This window comes from Cupressus sempervirens, chromosome 1, assembly GCF_028749045.1.
Source record: "Cupressus sempervirens isolate cs-2001-9-10 chromosome 1, ASM2874904v1, whole genome shotgun sequence".
Taxonomy (NCBI): Eukaryota; Viridiplantae; Streptophyta; class Pinopsida; order Cupressales; family Cupressaceae; genus Cupressus; species Cupressus sempervirens.
In genome coordinates this window covers 585,044,885-585,058,869 of record NC_143118.1, presented here as the reverse complement: position 1 = coordinate 585,058,869, position 13,985 = coordinate 585,044,885, and positions in this window count along the sequence as shown.

Sequence of the window (13,985 nt, the reverse complement as noted above, 5' to 3'; positions counted from 1 at the left end):
ATGTGTAAAATTGAATTAAGTTTATGTCTATAAGTTTTATCTTTTTCAAAATTGAGAAATATTTTTTTCATTTTTTTTAATTTTTAAAGTGCATTTTTTTTTTTAAAATGTCAAAAATATAGAGTTTCATTCCCCCAAAAAAAAAATATGCAAATGATCATATTTTGTTTTAATTTTGTAATATGTTATAGTTGACATGTATATCTAGTAAACAATTGTTTTCTATATTAATTATGTATATTTAATAAGTGTTCAAAGTTGAACTTATCAAAAATTGAAGGTTTTTTCCCACCAAACTTTTCCTATCAAATCTATATATGTTTTAAAGCAAGTTACATATTCTTGAAGAGGACTCTCTCCTCTAGAGGTACATATAAAGTTTTAAATTTTTGAACATGATTTACCATTTTTTCCCCTTTTTTGAAGTGATGTCTTCTTGAATCTTCAAATACATAATTGTAATATTTTAAAAGTATAACATATTATAACTACTCAAACCACTATAAAATTTATATGACCATAATCTAAACTCTAAGATCAACAAATGAGAATTTTTAGTGTGAAGAAACTTCATTTTTTATGGAAAAATTAGCCTTAGAAGTGAAGTTTTTAAAATAAAAAAAAATTTCTTGTGTGGCTACCACATAGGATGCCACATAGATAGTTTCGGCTTAAAGGGTTTCAGCTAAAGCCCTTTCAGCCAAAACCCTAGATGACCTTTTACACCCACTTACATGGCCTCATATAATAAAAATATTTTTCTTCATTAATTTTCAAATAATAGTTTTGATCAAAAATGTTACAACCAAAATTATTTTAGTCATAACCATTTTGCCACCTTCAGGCTACGTTGATGCCACTTAGCACCACATGGATTTGACCGTAACACTTTTGGTCATAACACTTTTGGTTGTAACCATTTCAGCCATAACCCCATCGAATATCATCAAGGGTGATACAACTTTGTACTTTAACCCACAAACATACAAAAAAAATGGGGTTAACTTATCAATCCCCGAATGCTATAGACCAAAACAAGTTAGCTAACTAGAGGAAATTGTAGATGTGAACCACCACCTATGAAATGAGAAAAATTGAACTTTGATGGAGCATCAAGAGGAAATCCTATAAGGGAAGATATAGGATGCATCATCCACTCAAAAAATTCTTGGCATATTAAAAGGGCAAAGTATTTGGTGGATTATATAAACAACATGGCAAAAATAGAGGCCCTCTTAGAAGAACTAAGACTTAGTATGAACTCTAGGTTCAAAAAACTTATATAGAGGGGGATTCACAAATTATCATAAATGCTATAAGGTGTAGATATACACTCAACTAGAAACTCAACTCAAAACTAGATGAATATTTATCCCTATTAGATAATTTTGATGAAATTTGGATACAAACATATACTAGGAAGGTAATAAAATAACAAATGAACTAGCCAATCTAGTAGCTAATAGGGAAGATACCCTCACCTTCAACCTCTAAAGTAGTTTTATTAGGTTAAACTTAGTTTACTAATATAATCAGCATTAAATTTTTACCATCACCGATTTAGTTCCATTTTTTCATATCCTATGATTCATTACTAGACATTACATCATCATCATCATCATTATTCTATATTTTGTTACTTAATGCTGATAATGATCTTGGCCAAGAGCAATTGTTATTTCTATAGAATATTTACAAGACTTGGGAAGAAGGTGAACTTGCTAAGTAACATTAATAAAAAAATAAAGGCATAGGGAAATTTTGAATTTGAATAAAGGCAAAGAAACAAAATAACAACTAATGAAGAACTACACATATACAAAGATGAGGTTTTTTCAAATGCAAAAATTAGGAAAATAAAAGTGAAAGATGAATGAAAATTTGTAAGAAATGAAATTAATTATAAAAAGGATATATTTCTAATTAGGCTAAGAAAACTAGGGAATGCACCCTTTAACTTTGTTTATTGTATAAGACCTCTAGTCCCATGTGAGATTGGAGGTCTTATTTCTTTGATATTTCTTACTAATGCATGTTTGAATGGAGATTTGTAAATTTTATTTTAATACAATCTTTAGGGCTTCAACCTTTTACATGTTGGTCTCAAATTGATTTTGACAATTGAGTGTCAAAAAATTTAAGAAAATTCTAAGGTTGATGCTGAATATAATATAGATGCCAAGCTATAGTATGTGTTGAGCCATAAATTCAACAGGTGCCCAGTTATTCAAGTGTCAAGCAAGTTTCAAGTGCTAACTCACTATAGCTGGGGAGTCACTATAGATGTCGAGCAAAGTATAGGTGCCAAGTGATATAGAGTTACTATAGGAGTTGAGAAAGACAAAAATGCTCTATGTGTCGAGCATCAATAATCAGTAAGTGTTGAGTAACACAAAATCAACATATGATTTTGTGCCTTCAGAAACTCAGATGTAAACCATTTTTGAGCTGACTCAAGATGAATCTCGAAGGATCTAAAAGATAAGATCAAATATATTACATTTTCTATGTAACCAACATGCAGCCAATCAAAAAAATGGAGAAAGCATGCAACCAATTGGAAAAGTGAAAGATTTGAGCGGGAAAAGAAGGATGAATATCAATCATAGGTTCATACCTAACCCTAAGTCTCGAAGCCTTTAAAAGGAAGTCGATACCCCATAATTCAATGAGAGAGAGTTGAATGGAAGAGTAAGTGGTAGTGTGGAAATGCATGAGTAAATGCTAGCAAAGTTTTGAAGGAAGTTTTAAAAGGGGTGAGAAAACTTAGAGGAAGAGCAACATTGCATAATCAAGTTGATCAGAATAGAGTATCAACACTATAAATAGAGTTATATCACATCAAGATGGATCAGATTAGATTGAACAGAACAAGGATCTAAAATTAGCAATTGAATATTGTAAGTTATTAGGTCAAGACATTCTACTATGCTTTCTAACTATTGTATTAGGAGAATGAAAACCCTATGATGATAGGTTGGTTTAGTAGCCATGTTGTAAATCCTTAACAAGGTAACATTCCAAGTGAATGTTTGTAAATCCTTTAACTAGGTCACTTTTAACAAGGTGTAATGCCTTTAACAAGGTAGACCTTTCATAGGGTAGACCATTGATGGTGGTCAAACTTTGTAACCTTAACCAATTACATATTGCTGCAATGATAATTTGTGAGTATGGAAGTCTAAAAAATTTGGAAGATCATAGAGAATTAGGAAATTGAGATACACCGCATTCTACATTCTCTAGGAGAAGTCAGGGAAGAACTAAGGAAATCCTTAAAGAGAAGAAGAGAAATTGCCATAGCTAAGAATAATACATAGTACAAGGAGATTAACACCTCAAAAGTATTTTCAAATGGAGATTCCAAGGAATTTGATGCAGCAATAGCAGACCTGATGGAAAAGAATAGAGTCCAAGCAAAAGAGATCAGAACTCTCAAGCTTGAACAAGACTCTCAAGCCATGATACTTTGTGAAGTGACTAAATAGAAGAAAAGAGTCATTGAAGATAAGGCTATGATAGAAGAAGACAAGAGAAACCTTTCCAACAAGTTGGAGGAAAAGTCAATTGAACTTGCAAGAATTTCCAACATATAGCTAGACACCCTAAGCCAGATGATGAATGCACATCATGAGTTGAATGTCAAGGATATTGAGATCTCCATAATGAAGATACAAAATGAACAACTGAAAAATGACCTAAAAAGAGAGAAGGAGATTGTAGAAAGCTTCAAAAAACCCAATGAGACTATCAAGTACTTTAAATAGCTACTAAAATCATCAAGAGCCAGTAATGATACTTCAGGACTAGGATACACTAGCACTGAAAAAGGAGAATCATCCAAGACTGTAGAAGAAAGAAGTGACAAAGGTAAGAACACTAAATCTACTTGCCATTTTTGTGGTAAAAAAGGACATACCTCTAATGTGTGTAGGAGCAAGAATTACCATCAGCATGACAAACCTAAGAATATGGGTCACTGTCACAAGTACAATAAGCAAGGACATCAAGCACATGACTATAGGACTAGAACTATCAGGACACCAAGATTTGAAGGTCGCTACTACAATTGCAAGAAGTATGAACATAGAGCTTTTTAATGTAGATCAAAGCCTATGTGGACACCTAATAAACCAACAAGAGGAAATATTCATGGACATCACTACAATTGGGACTATAACACTAGGTATAGCTATCACTATTGTCAAGAATATGGACACATCCCTGAAAATTACATAACACATTTCAGTGGAAACTATAGTAGATGGTTGAGCCAAACTACATGCTTCAATTTTTTGAAGACTGGTCATATCAGCAAAAAATGTCCAACAAGGTCAAAGGCACCCAACTTGGAGTTCAACAAAGGAAAAGAGAATGTAGATGTTGAACACATTAGATGAGAAATGGATAAGACAAGGAAGAAGAAAGATGGAGACAACACATCCAATGGAAGGATCACTTCACCTAAAAGGTCAAGTGGTCACACTTCATCCAACTAAGAAAAAGAAGGTATGCAAAACTGATAAACAAATTTTTATCATACATCAGTTCCTAGACAAGTAAGTACTGAGAAGGAGAAGATTAGCATGAATAGAGATGCAAAGTTAAAATTTCAAGTGTTGTCAAGTTACCTTCAGATACCAAGTAAAAATCCCAATACATGTCAAGTTGTCTACCAAAATTAGTAGAAGCCAAGTGGTTAGTTGTAGCTGAGCTAGTAGTGGATGCCAAGCAAATGGAAATTCTAGTTGAAGCCAAGTAAGGGAAACTCCAGTATATGCCAAGTGGTGGAAAGACAATGGAAGCTGAGTAAAGTAGAATTGCTTAGGAGATGAGTGGACAGCTATAAATGTACTAAGCATTAAATGCTATGAAATAAGGGTATATGATCACATTTTGAATTATTTTTCACCATCACGAACAAAAGAGCAAAGATGAGAAGAGATCAAACTGATTTCCAAGCTGAGTTTTAAGCATTTAAGCATATTTCTACAAAGATTCAGCACAATTTCTTCAAATCCAAGGTATTTATACTTGTGTCAAGCTATGTAGTTTTGAAATTTCTTTGTGTTAAAACCCTAGATTGCACAAATGGTCTCCAGTTTTAGGAAACCTCAAGAGAAAGAGAAATTTGAAGTTTAACTAGTGTCAAATGAAGTTAAGCAACCTAATTTTTGATATATCCCTAAAGTTTCCTACAAGAACAACCTAGCCAAAGCCCTATCTATAATTCTTCCTAAGGTAGTAATGGTATAAGATGTTAGGAGATGTTATAACTACAAAAATAGGTGCTATTGGAGACATGGAAATTAGGGAAGCATATGATAGATTGTGCAAAAATGGAGTCTTAAAGGAAGAATTTCAAATTGTTGAGAGGAAGGGCTTTACCCGTGCCCTAGAGTTCCCTACTATCTTTAAGGCCGAATGGATCAAAATTGTGTTGAGTAGGATACATGATGGTATTTTTTGGTTAGAAGATGACCCAGTCAAAATATCAAAAAGGATTGTTCACAAGGTAATAGGGTATCCAACCCTAGATAGGCCTAAGACCCTAAGGAGTGACTCCAAGGAAGCTATTAAGAAAAATACTGGAGCCAAGTGGAACAAGAGAGGCATGACCATAGATACCATTCAAGATCCTCTTGTTGATTTTGCTATCAAAGTCATTTCCCACAAGTTTTACCAATCTAGTAGACTCAACAGTGTTCCATGCATTGCAGTAGATGTTGGCTAAAAACTTGTTAAAAAGGATCATACTTATGATCAAGCAGAACTGCAATTATAGAAAATCAATGAATATCTTGGAGCTATAAAAAGGTCAAAGGGAGCCCAACGTAAATTTGGTGCAATTTTGATATGTATATTTTTCTATGTATAGAATGAATTTCCATCTTTTGGAAAGGTAAGCTAGAAAATAAATAGGTCCATTGTAGCCCAGGTGAATGAATATATTGAACAAATGGGGGAAAATTTTGAGACATTAATGTCTAGTTATTTTGAAGATTTCAAGAATATAATGAAACAAAGACTTAGGATTCCAGTATTACTTGTGGAGCAGCATACAAATGACACTTTCTTTCTTGCTAACATTAATTAGACCTACATCCAAGCAGATATACCAAGGGTAAGATGGTTTAGACCTCTTGGATATGAGATAAATATTGATGAGGCATCTGTAGGAATAACAACATTGTTAGCAGAGGAAGTAGATAAGAGTGCCCCACATTTTGGCACATATGATATGGTGAGATCCAAAGTGGACATCGAGTTAAAGATAACTTCTACACTTAAGAAAAAGAATAAATTAGTAAAGAATCTCAAGGAAAAAATTGGAAAAGGCACAGCAGAGGCAGAGGAAGAAGAAGATGAAGTAGAAGATGAAGAGGAATAGGGACAAGGACCATTAGCACTGACCCAAGGAATGGGTGAAGATGTTAAAAAAGAAGAAGATGTCGAGCAAGTAGAGGAAGCACCTAAGGAAGAGCCCAAAAAGAGGAAAGCACAAAAGAAACCTGCTACACATCCTAAAGGCAAAAAGAAGAAAACAACCAAGCCAAGCCTAGCAAAGCCTATCACAAGGGTAGATACAAGAGCTACAACAAAGGTGGCAAAGGAATAGGAAAAGAAGAAAGCTACAAAACAAGGAAGGCTAATAGAGAAAAAGAGAAGAAAATATGTGGAACCTCTAGAGTCAGATGAGGAAAGGATAGAGTCTAATGATAATGAACAATTCAGAGTGGTAATTCACACTACTAAACCTAACTTAGAAAATATTTGTGACAATATTAGGGATAATGTAGACTTGTCTAGATTGAAAACTATTGACTTCAATAAGTTAAGTAGAGAGGAGCAAAACATAGTGGAAGAATTAGTCTACACTATGATGGCCAAGTTCAAGAATACTACACTTGAATTGGATAATACTATGCCTAAGAAGTTATATTTAGTTGTAGAGAATAAATGGCATTATTGCCTAAATATGGAGAAATAAATAAGAGAGTCAACATTGGCTTGTGTGATGCCTGACCTCACAAAAGGTCAAATAAGTAAGGCAAGTAAGAAACATGGGAGAAAATTTGTACCCAAAAAATAGAGCCTTTAGCATTTTACAATATAAAATTGAAGATGTTGTAAAGAAGTCCACACAAATGTGGAAATTGATTTATGGGCTGACTACAATGAAGGAAGGACAAGAATATCCCTTTGAGGGAAAAAATAATGATGAGGAAGAAGAGGAAAAAGGAGAGAAAGAAAAGGAAGAAGTTACAATGGAGAAGGAAACACAGAAAGGTGATATGGCAACAACTAATGAGTAGCAATAGGAATAGAGTGTGCAAGACACACAACTACCACCACCTAGTCCTCTACATGCAACACCTACATCTGTGGAAACAATATTTGTGAAAGATGTTCCTAACACCTCTGGTCAGAACATTAACGCATTGGCTATAGAGGATCTTTAAAAGATCCTTCACTAGACTAATTTACAAACACAATTGTGCACCAATCCAGTCTTGGTGAGTGTAGAGGAACTACAAAAGACTATAGCTAAGATAACTAAGGAGAAGGTGAATCCACAAGAACCACCTTCACAAATTCCAATAGATACAAGTGGACAACCACAAGAGCAACCAACACAAGATGCATTTGCTAAGGTTGATTCCACAATCTCAATGACTTCAACTACCAGGGAGAAAATAGGACAGAAGGATACCTTTTCTCCTACAGCACAAAGTCAAGGTGCACCTCCTCTTATTAAAATCATTGATCAAGGTAGAATTGAAGAAGACAAGGAGGAGATCCGTAAGGAGAAGGAACAAGAGGCAATCCAAACACTAGTCAACTTGCCTACTATAGGGACTCCTACTGAAACTACATAATGGTCGAGCACTGATTCAATATCATTGTAAATTTCAGCACCAAGCTCAAGCTTTATGAAGGTAGCAAGGGTACTTCACTATGGAGACCCTGCACTTGATGAGAAAATAGTCATACCAAGCTATGACTATAAAATAATGAACATAGAGTAGATCAATGAAGTGCAAGAGGCACTAAAGAAGAAGAAAAGGTTGGAGATACTAAGGAATGAGTATAGGTAAAGGTAAGCATTGATAGAAATCAAAGATATCTTTCTAGATGCTTTTAGCCTACAAGTACCTAATGAGACAAAGCACATCATGGAGAAACTATCCAACATAGTGGACCAGGCACAAAATGAAGACCTATGCTAAATGCTAAATTTCTTGAATGGTCTAAGAAGAAGTTCCAAATGAAGGTAAATGAGAAAATATCTAGTGAGATAGCATTGCCACAAGTAGAACTAGCTAAAAAGGTTGAAAAGGTGAAAGCGGTACTTGAGAACATATTCTCATTGTACTCCAAATTGTGTGATTCCTCATACTTCACACAAGAAACAAGCCAGAGGATATTGAGCTTGGAAAGGAACTACAAGGTATCTAGCACATAGCTACCAAAGGATCTAGCTCAAAGTGAGAAGCATTTTGCTACAACACTTCACACAAAAAAGGAATTAGTTGTACTCATAGCAGATGAGGCTAACACCAAGGCCAAATTGATGAAAATATAGTCTACCATAACCCCTCACATGGAAGTTTTGCACAAAGAGATGGCCTATGCAGATAATGTTTTGAAGAAAGATCCCAATCTTTGTACATTGGAAGGCCTGGTATACCTTGTAGCAAAGACAGTCATCTAGCTTAAAGCACTGGAAATTGCATTAGACAATTGGGATACTTTTTTGAAGATTATTATGGAGGTAAATAAATTTTTTTTAGCTAAGTATTCAATCCATTTATAGAACACTTTGACATAAGTGTCAAAAGGGGGAGATATAAAATAAATTGAGGGGAGATTTAATAATCTAGGGGAGATAATACATTATGGAGATAATAAATGATACCCAAAAGGGGGGAGATACCCAAAGGGGAGATAATAAAATTTTGAGTTTTGAGGAGAAATAAGGAAATAAAGACAAAATAATACAAAAACTACAAGGGAAGATGTGTGAAAGGGGGAGTAATAGTAGATAGAAATAGAGCAGAAAAGGAAAGGAATAACAAGGTAGAGATAGAGTATCAGAATAATCAACATGAGACAAATCTAGCATAAGGAATTTTGGATATAGATATGGCACATCAGGTCAGGGGGAGTTACAATTTTTGTGGTATATAGTCTTCTACAAAATTTTGAACAAAGTTTTTGAAGTTTTGTACATATGCCAAACAAGATGTGTATTATACTCATAGATATCATATTCATAATGTTTAGTTAAGTGTTTTTGACACTCATGTCAAAGGGAGAGATTGTTGGTCTCAGATTTCTTTTGACAATTGAGTGTCAACACACTTAAGAAAATTCTAAGTTTGATACCGAGTATAATATAGATGTCGAGCTATAGTATGTGCCAAGCTATAAATTCAATAGGTGCCGAGTTATTCAAGTGTTGAGCAAGTTTCAAGTGCCAAGTCACTATAGATGCCAAGCAAAGTATAGGTGCCAAGTGAGATAGAGTTACTATAGGAGTCAAGCAAGACAAAAATGCTATATGTGTCGAGCAACAGTAATTAATAAGTTCCAAGTAACATAGAATCAACATATGAGTTTGTACCTTCACAAACTCAGAAGTAAACCATTTTTTAGCTGACTCAAGATGAATCTTGAAGGATCTAAAAGATAAGATTGAATCTATTACATTTCCTATATAACAAGCATGTAGCCAAAAAGAAAAATGGAGAAAGCATGCAACCAATTGGAAAAGTGAAAGATTTGAGTAGGAAAAGAAGGATGAATCTTGAACATAGAGTCATACCTAACCCTAAGTCTCAAAGCCTTTAAAAGGAGGTCGATACCCCATAATTCAATGAGAGAGAGTTGAATGGAAGAGTAAGAGGTTGTGTGGAAATGCATGAGTGAATGCTAGCAAAGTTTTGAAGGAAGTTTTAAAAAGAGTGAGAAGACTTAGAGGAAGAGTAGCATTGCAAAATCAAGTTGATTAGAATAGAGCATCAACACTACAAATATAGTTATATCATATCAAGAAGGATCAGATCAGATTGAAAAAAACAAGGAACTAAAATTAGCAATTGAAGATTGAAAGTTATTAGGTCAAGACATTCTACTATACTTTCTAACCATTGTATTAGGAGAATGAAAACCATATGATGATAGGTTGGTTTAGCAACCATATCGTAAATCCTTAACAGGGTTGTAAATCTTCTAATAGGGTAATATTCCAAGTGAATGTTTGTAAATCCTTTGACCATGTCACTTTTAACAGGGTGTAAAGCCTTCAACAAGGCAAAACTTTCAAAGTGCAGACCATTGATGGTGGTCAAACTTTGTAACCTTAACCAGTTACATATTGTTGCAATGATAATTTGTGGGTGTCATCCCCACCCCAGCTTTACCTTCTCATTTTGGAGGGTTTTTGGGTGACCAAAAACTTGTGTTATCTATTTTCTTGCATGTCTTTACTTTCATGTTAATTAGATGTATCAGATGCATGTGATTGATAGTAGAATAAAAGTTTTAGAGGTTAAAGTTTTTCACTTCCGATTCACCCCCCTCCTCTCTCAAAAGTAAATCTTCCCACTTGTAAATTCCAACATTATAGATAAAAAATAATAATAATATATGAATGTTATAATTTAAAATTTTATTATTATATATTATATAATAAATATTATTATTATAATATCATATATAGTATTAAATATAATTGCATACTATATTAGGATCATGGTATTATACAATATTATATATTATCTATAGTATTATATATCATATATTTTATTTAATAAATATAATTTTATCCAATATTATATAATGTATGATCAAACTAAATTGTCATATGTTATCTTATGTCATATTGTCATGTTGTCATGTGAATGGTGAAAGAGCTCATAGGGTATCCTATGACCCCTTATTAGAGCACAACATATATGTTCCTAGGAACACATGTCATGTAAATGGTTGAAAGGGATCATGGGGTAACCTAAAACCCCTTTCAACCTATTGGAACACAACATGTACATCCCTAGGGGTCCAAACACATAATTTCATGTGATTGGTTGAAAGGGACCCCTAGGAAAATATATGTTGTCATGTAAATGGTTGAAAGGGGTCATGGGGTAACCTACAATCCTTTCAACCCATTGGAACACAATATGTATGTCCCTAGGGGTCTAAACACATAATTTCATGTGATTGGTCAAAAGGGATCCTAGGGTGTCTTATGACCTCTTATGACCCAATGGAACACAACATGCATGTCCCTAGGGTACCTAAGACCCCTAGGAACACATGGTATCATGTGAATGATCGAAAGAGGTCCTAAGGTTCCTGCAACCCCTTATGAGTCATTGGAACACAACATGCATGTCCCATATTTTCATGTAAATGATCAAAAGGGGTCACAAGGTAACCTACAACCCTTTTGACCCCCTAGAACACATCATGTATAGGAGTACATGTTATCATGTGAATGCTTGAAAGAGAGTCATAGGGCAACCTGTGACACCCATTGGAACACAAGATGCATTTTCTTAGGGGTCTTAAGACCTCTAGAAATAAATGTTTTCATGAATGGTTGAAAGGGTTCATAGGGTAACCTATGACCCCTTTCAACCCACTGGAACACAACATGTATGTCCCTAGGGGTCCTAGGACCCCTAAGAAGATATGTTGTCATGTGAATGGTCAAAAGGGGTCATAGGCTAACCTACGACCCTTTTCAACCCATTGGAAGCACCCCTATGAACACATGTTATCATGTGAATGGTCTAAAGAGATCATTGGGTATCTTATGACCCATTGAAATGTAACATGTATGTCTCTAGGGGTCCTAGGACCCTTAGGAACACATGTTGTCATGTAAATGGTTGAAAGGTGTCATAAGGTATCCTACTACCCCTTATGACCTATTAGAATGCAACATTTATGTTTGTAGGGCCCTAGAATCACATGTTGTCATGGGAATGGTCAAAAGGTATCATAGGGCAACCTAAAACTCCTTACAACCCATTGGAATAGAACATGCATGTCCCTAGGGGTCCTAGGAACATGTTTTGTTGTGTAATGGGTCGAAAGGGGTTGTAGGGTGTATTATGACCTTTTTCTACCTATTGGAACACAACATGTATGTCTTTAGGAGTCCTAGGACCCTTAGGAACATATTTTGTCTTATAATGGGTTGAAAGGGATTGTATGACACCTTATGACCTCTTTCTACATATTGGAACATAGTGTGTTTGTCCTTAGGGGTCTTAGGACCCCTAGGACCATATGTTTCCATGTAATAGATAGAAAGGAGTTATAGGGTATCATGAAAACATATGTTCCTATGGCCCCTAGGACCCTTAGGGATGAACATATTATGTTATAATGGGTTAAAAGTGATAATGGGATACCCTATGGCCCCTTTTGGCCCATTACACACCAACATATGTTTCTAGTAGTTCTAGGATCCCTAGGGACATATATCTTGTCTTCAAATGGGTTGAAATGGATCATAGGATACCCTATGACCCCTTTTGACCAAATACATGACAATATATGTTCCTAAGACCCCTAGGGACATAAATGTTGTGTTCCAATGGGTCAAAACGGGTCATGGGATAACCTAGGATCCCTTTGGACTCATTACATGAGAACATATGTTCTTATGGGTCCTAGGACCTATAAGGACATACATCTTGTGTGTCATGGGTAGAAAGGGATCAAAGGGTATCTTGTGACCCCTTTTGATACATTACATGACAACATATGATACTAGGGTTCCTAGGTTCTTTAGGGACATACATGTTCCGTTCTAGTGGGTCGAATGGGTCATAAGATACCTTATGACCCCTTTCAACCCATTACAAGACAAAATATGTTCTTAGGGTTCCTAGGACCCCTAAGGACACATATAATGTGTTCTAATGGTTCGAAAGGGGTCTTAGGTTACCTTATGACCCATTTTGACCAATCATACAACAATGTATATTCATAGGGGTCCTAGGGACCCTAGGGACATACATGTTGTATTCCAATGGGTAAAAAATGTATTATACAATATCCTGTAACCCCTTTCGACCCATTACATGATAAAATATGCTCATAGGGGGCTTAAAACATACATGTTGAGTTCTAATGGGTTGAAAGGGGTCAAAAGATACCCTATGATCCATTTTGACCCATTACATGACACCATATGTACATATGTGATGTTTCTCAATGGGTCAAAAGGGGTGGGTCAAAAGGGGGCATAGGATACCCTACGACCCCCTTTGACACATTATACAAAACATATGTTCCTAGAGGTCCCCTAAGGATGAGATACATGTTTTGTTCCAATGGGTACAAAAGGGGTCATAGGGTATCCTATAACCCCTTTCGACCCATTACATGACAAAATATGTTCATAGGGGTCCTACAACCCCTAGGGACATACGTGTCATGTTCCAATGGGTCAAAAGGGATCAAAGGATATCTTATGACTCTTTTTGACCTATTATAAGACAAAATATGTTTATAGGGGTCTTAGGACCACTAGGGAAAAATATGTTGTGTTATAATGGGTCAAAAGGGGTCATGGGATACCCTATGACCCCTTTAAACCAAATACATGACAACATATCCCCTAGGGACATACATGTTGTGTTCCAATGGGTAGAAAGGGGTCATGGGTATCTTATGACCTTGTTGGACCTATTACAGGATAACATATGTTCCTAGGGATCTTAAAATCCTTTGGGACATACATCTTGTTTTCCAATGGCTCAGAAGGAGTTATAGGATATCTTATGACCCATTACATGATAACTTATTTTCATACAAGTCCCAGGACCCCTAGGGCCATACATGGTGTGTTCTAATGGATGAAAGGAGTCATCAGATACTCATGAAGCCATTTGACACATTGGAACACAACATGTATGTTCTTAGGGAGACCCTTAGAAACATACATCATCATATAATTTATT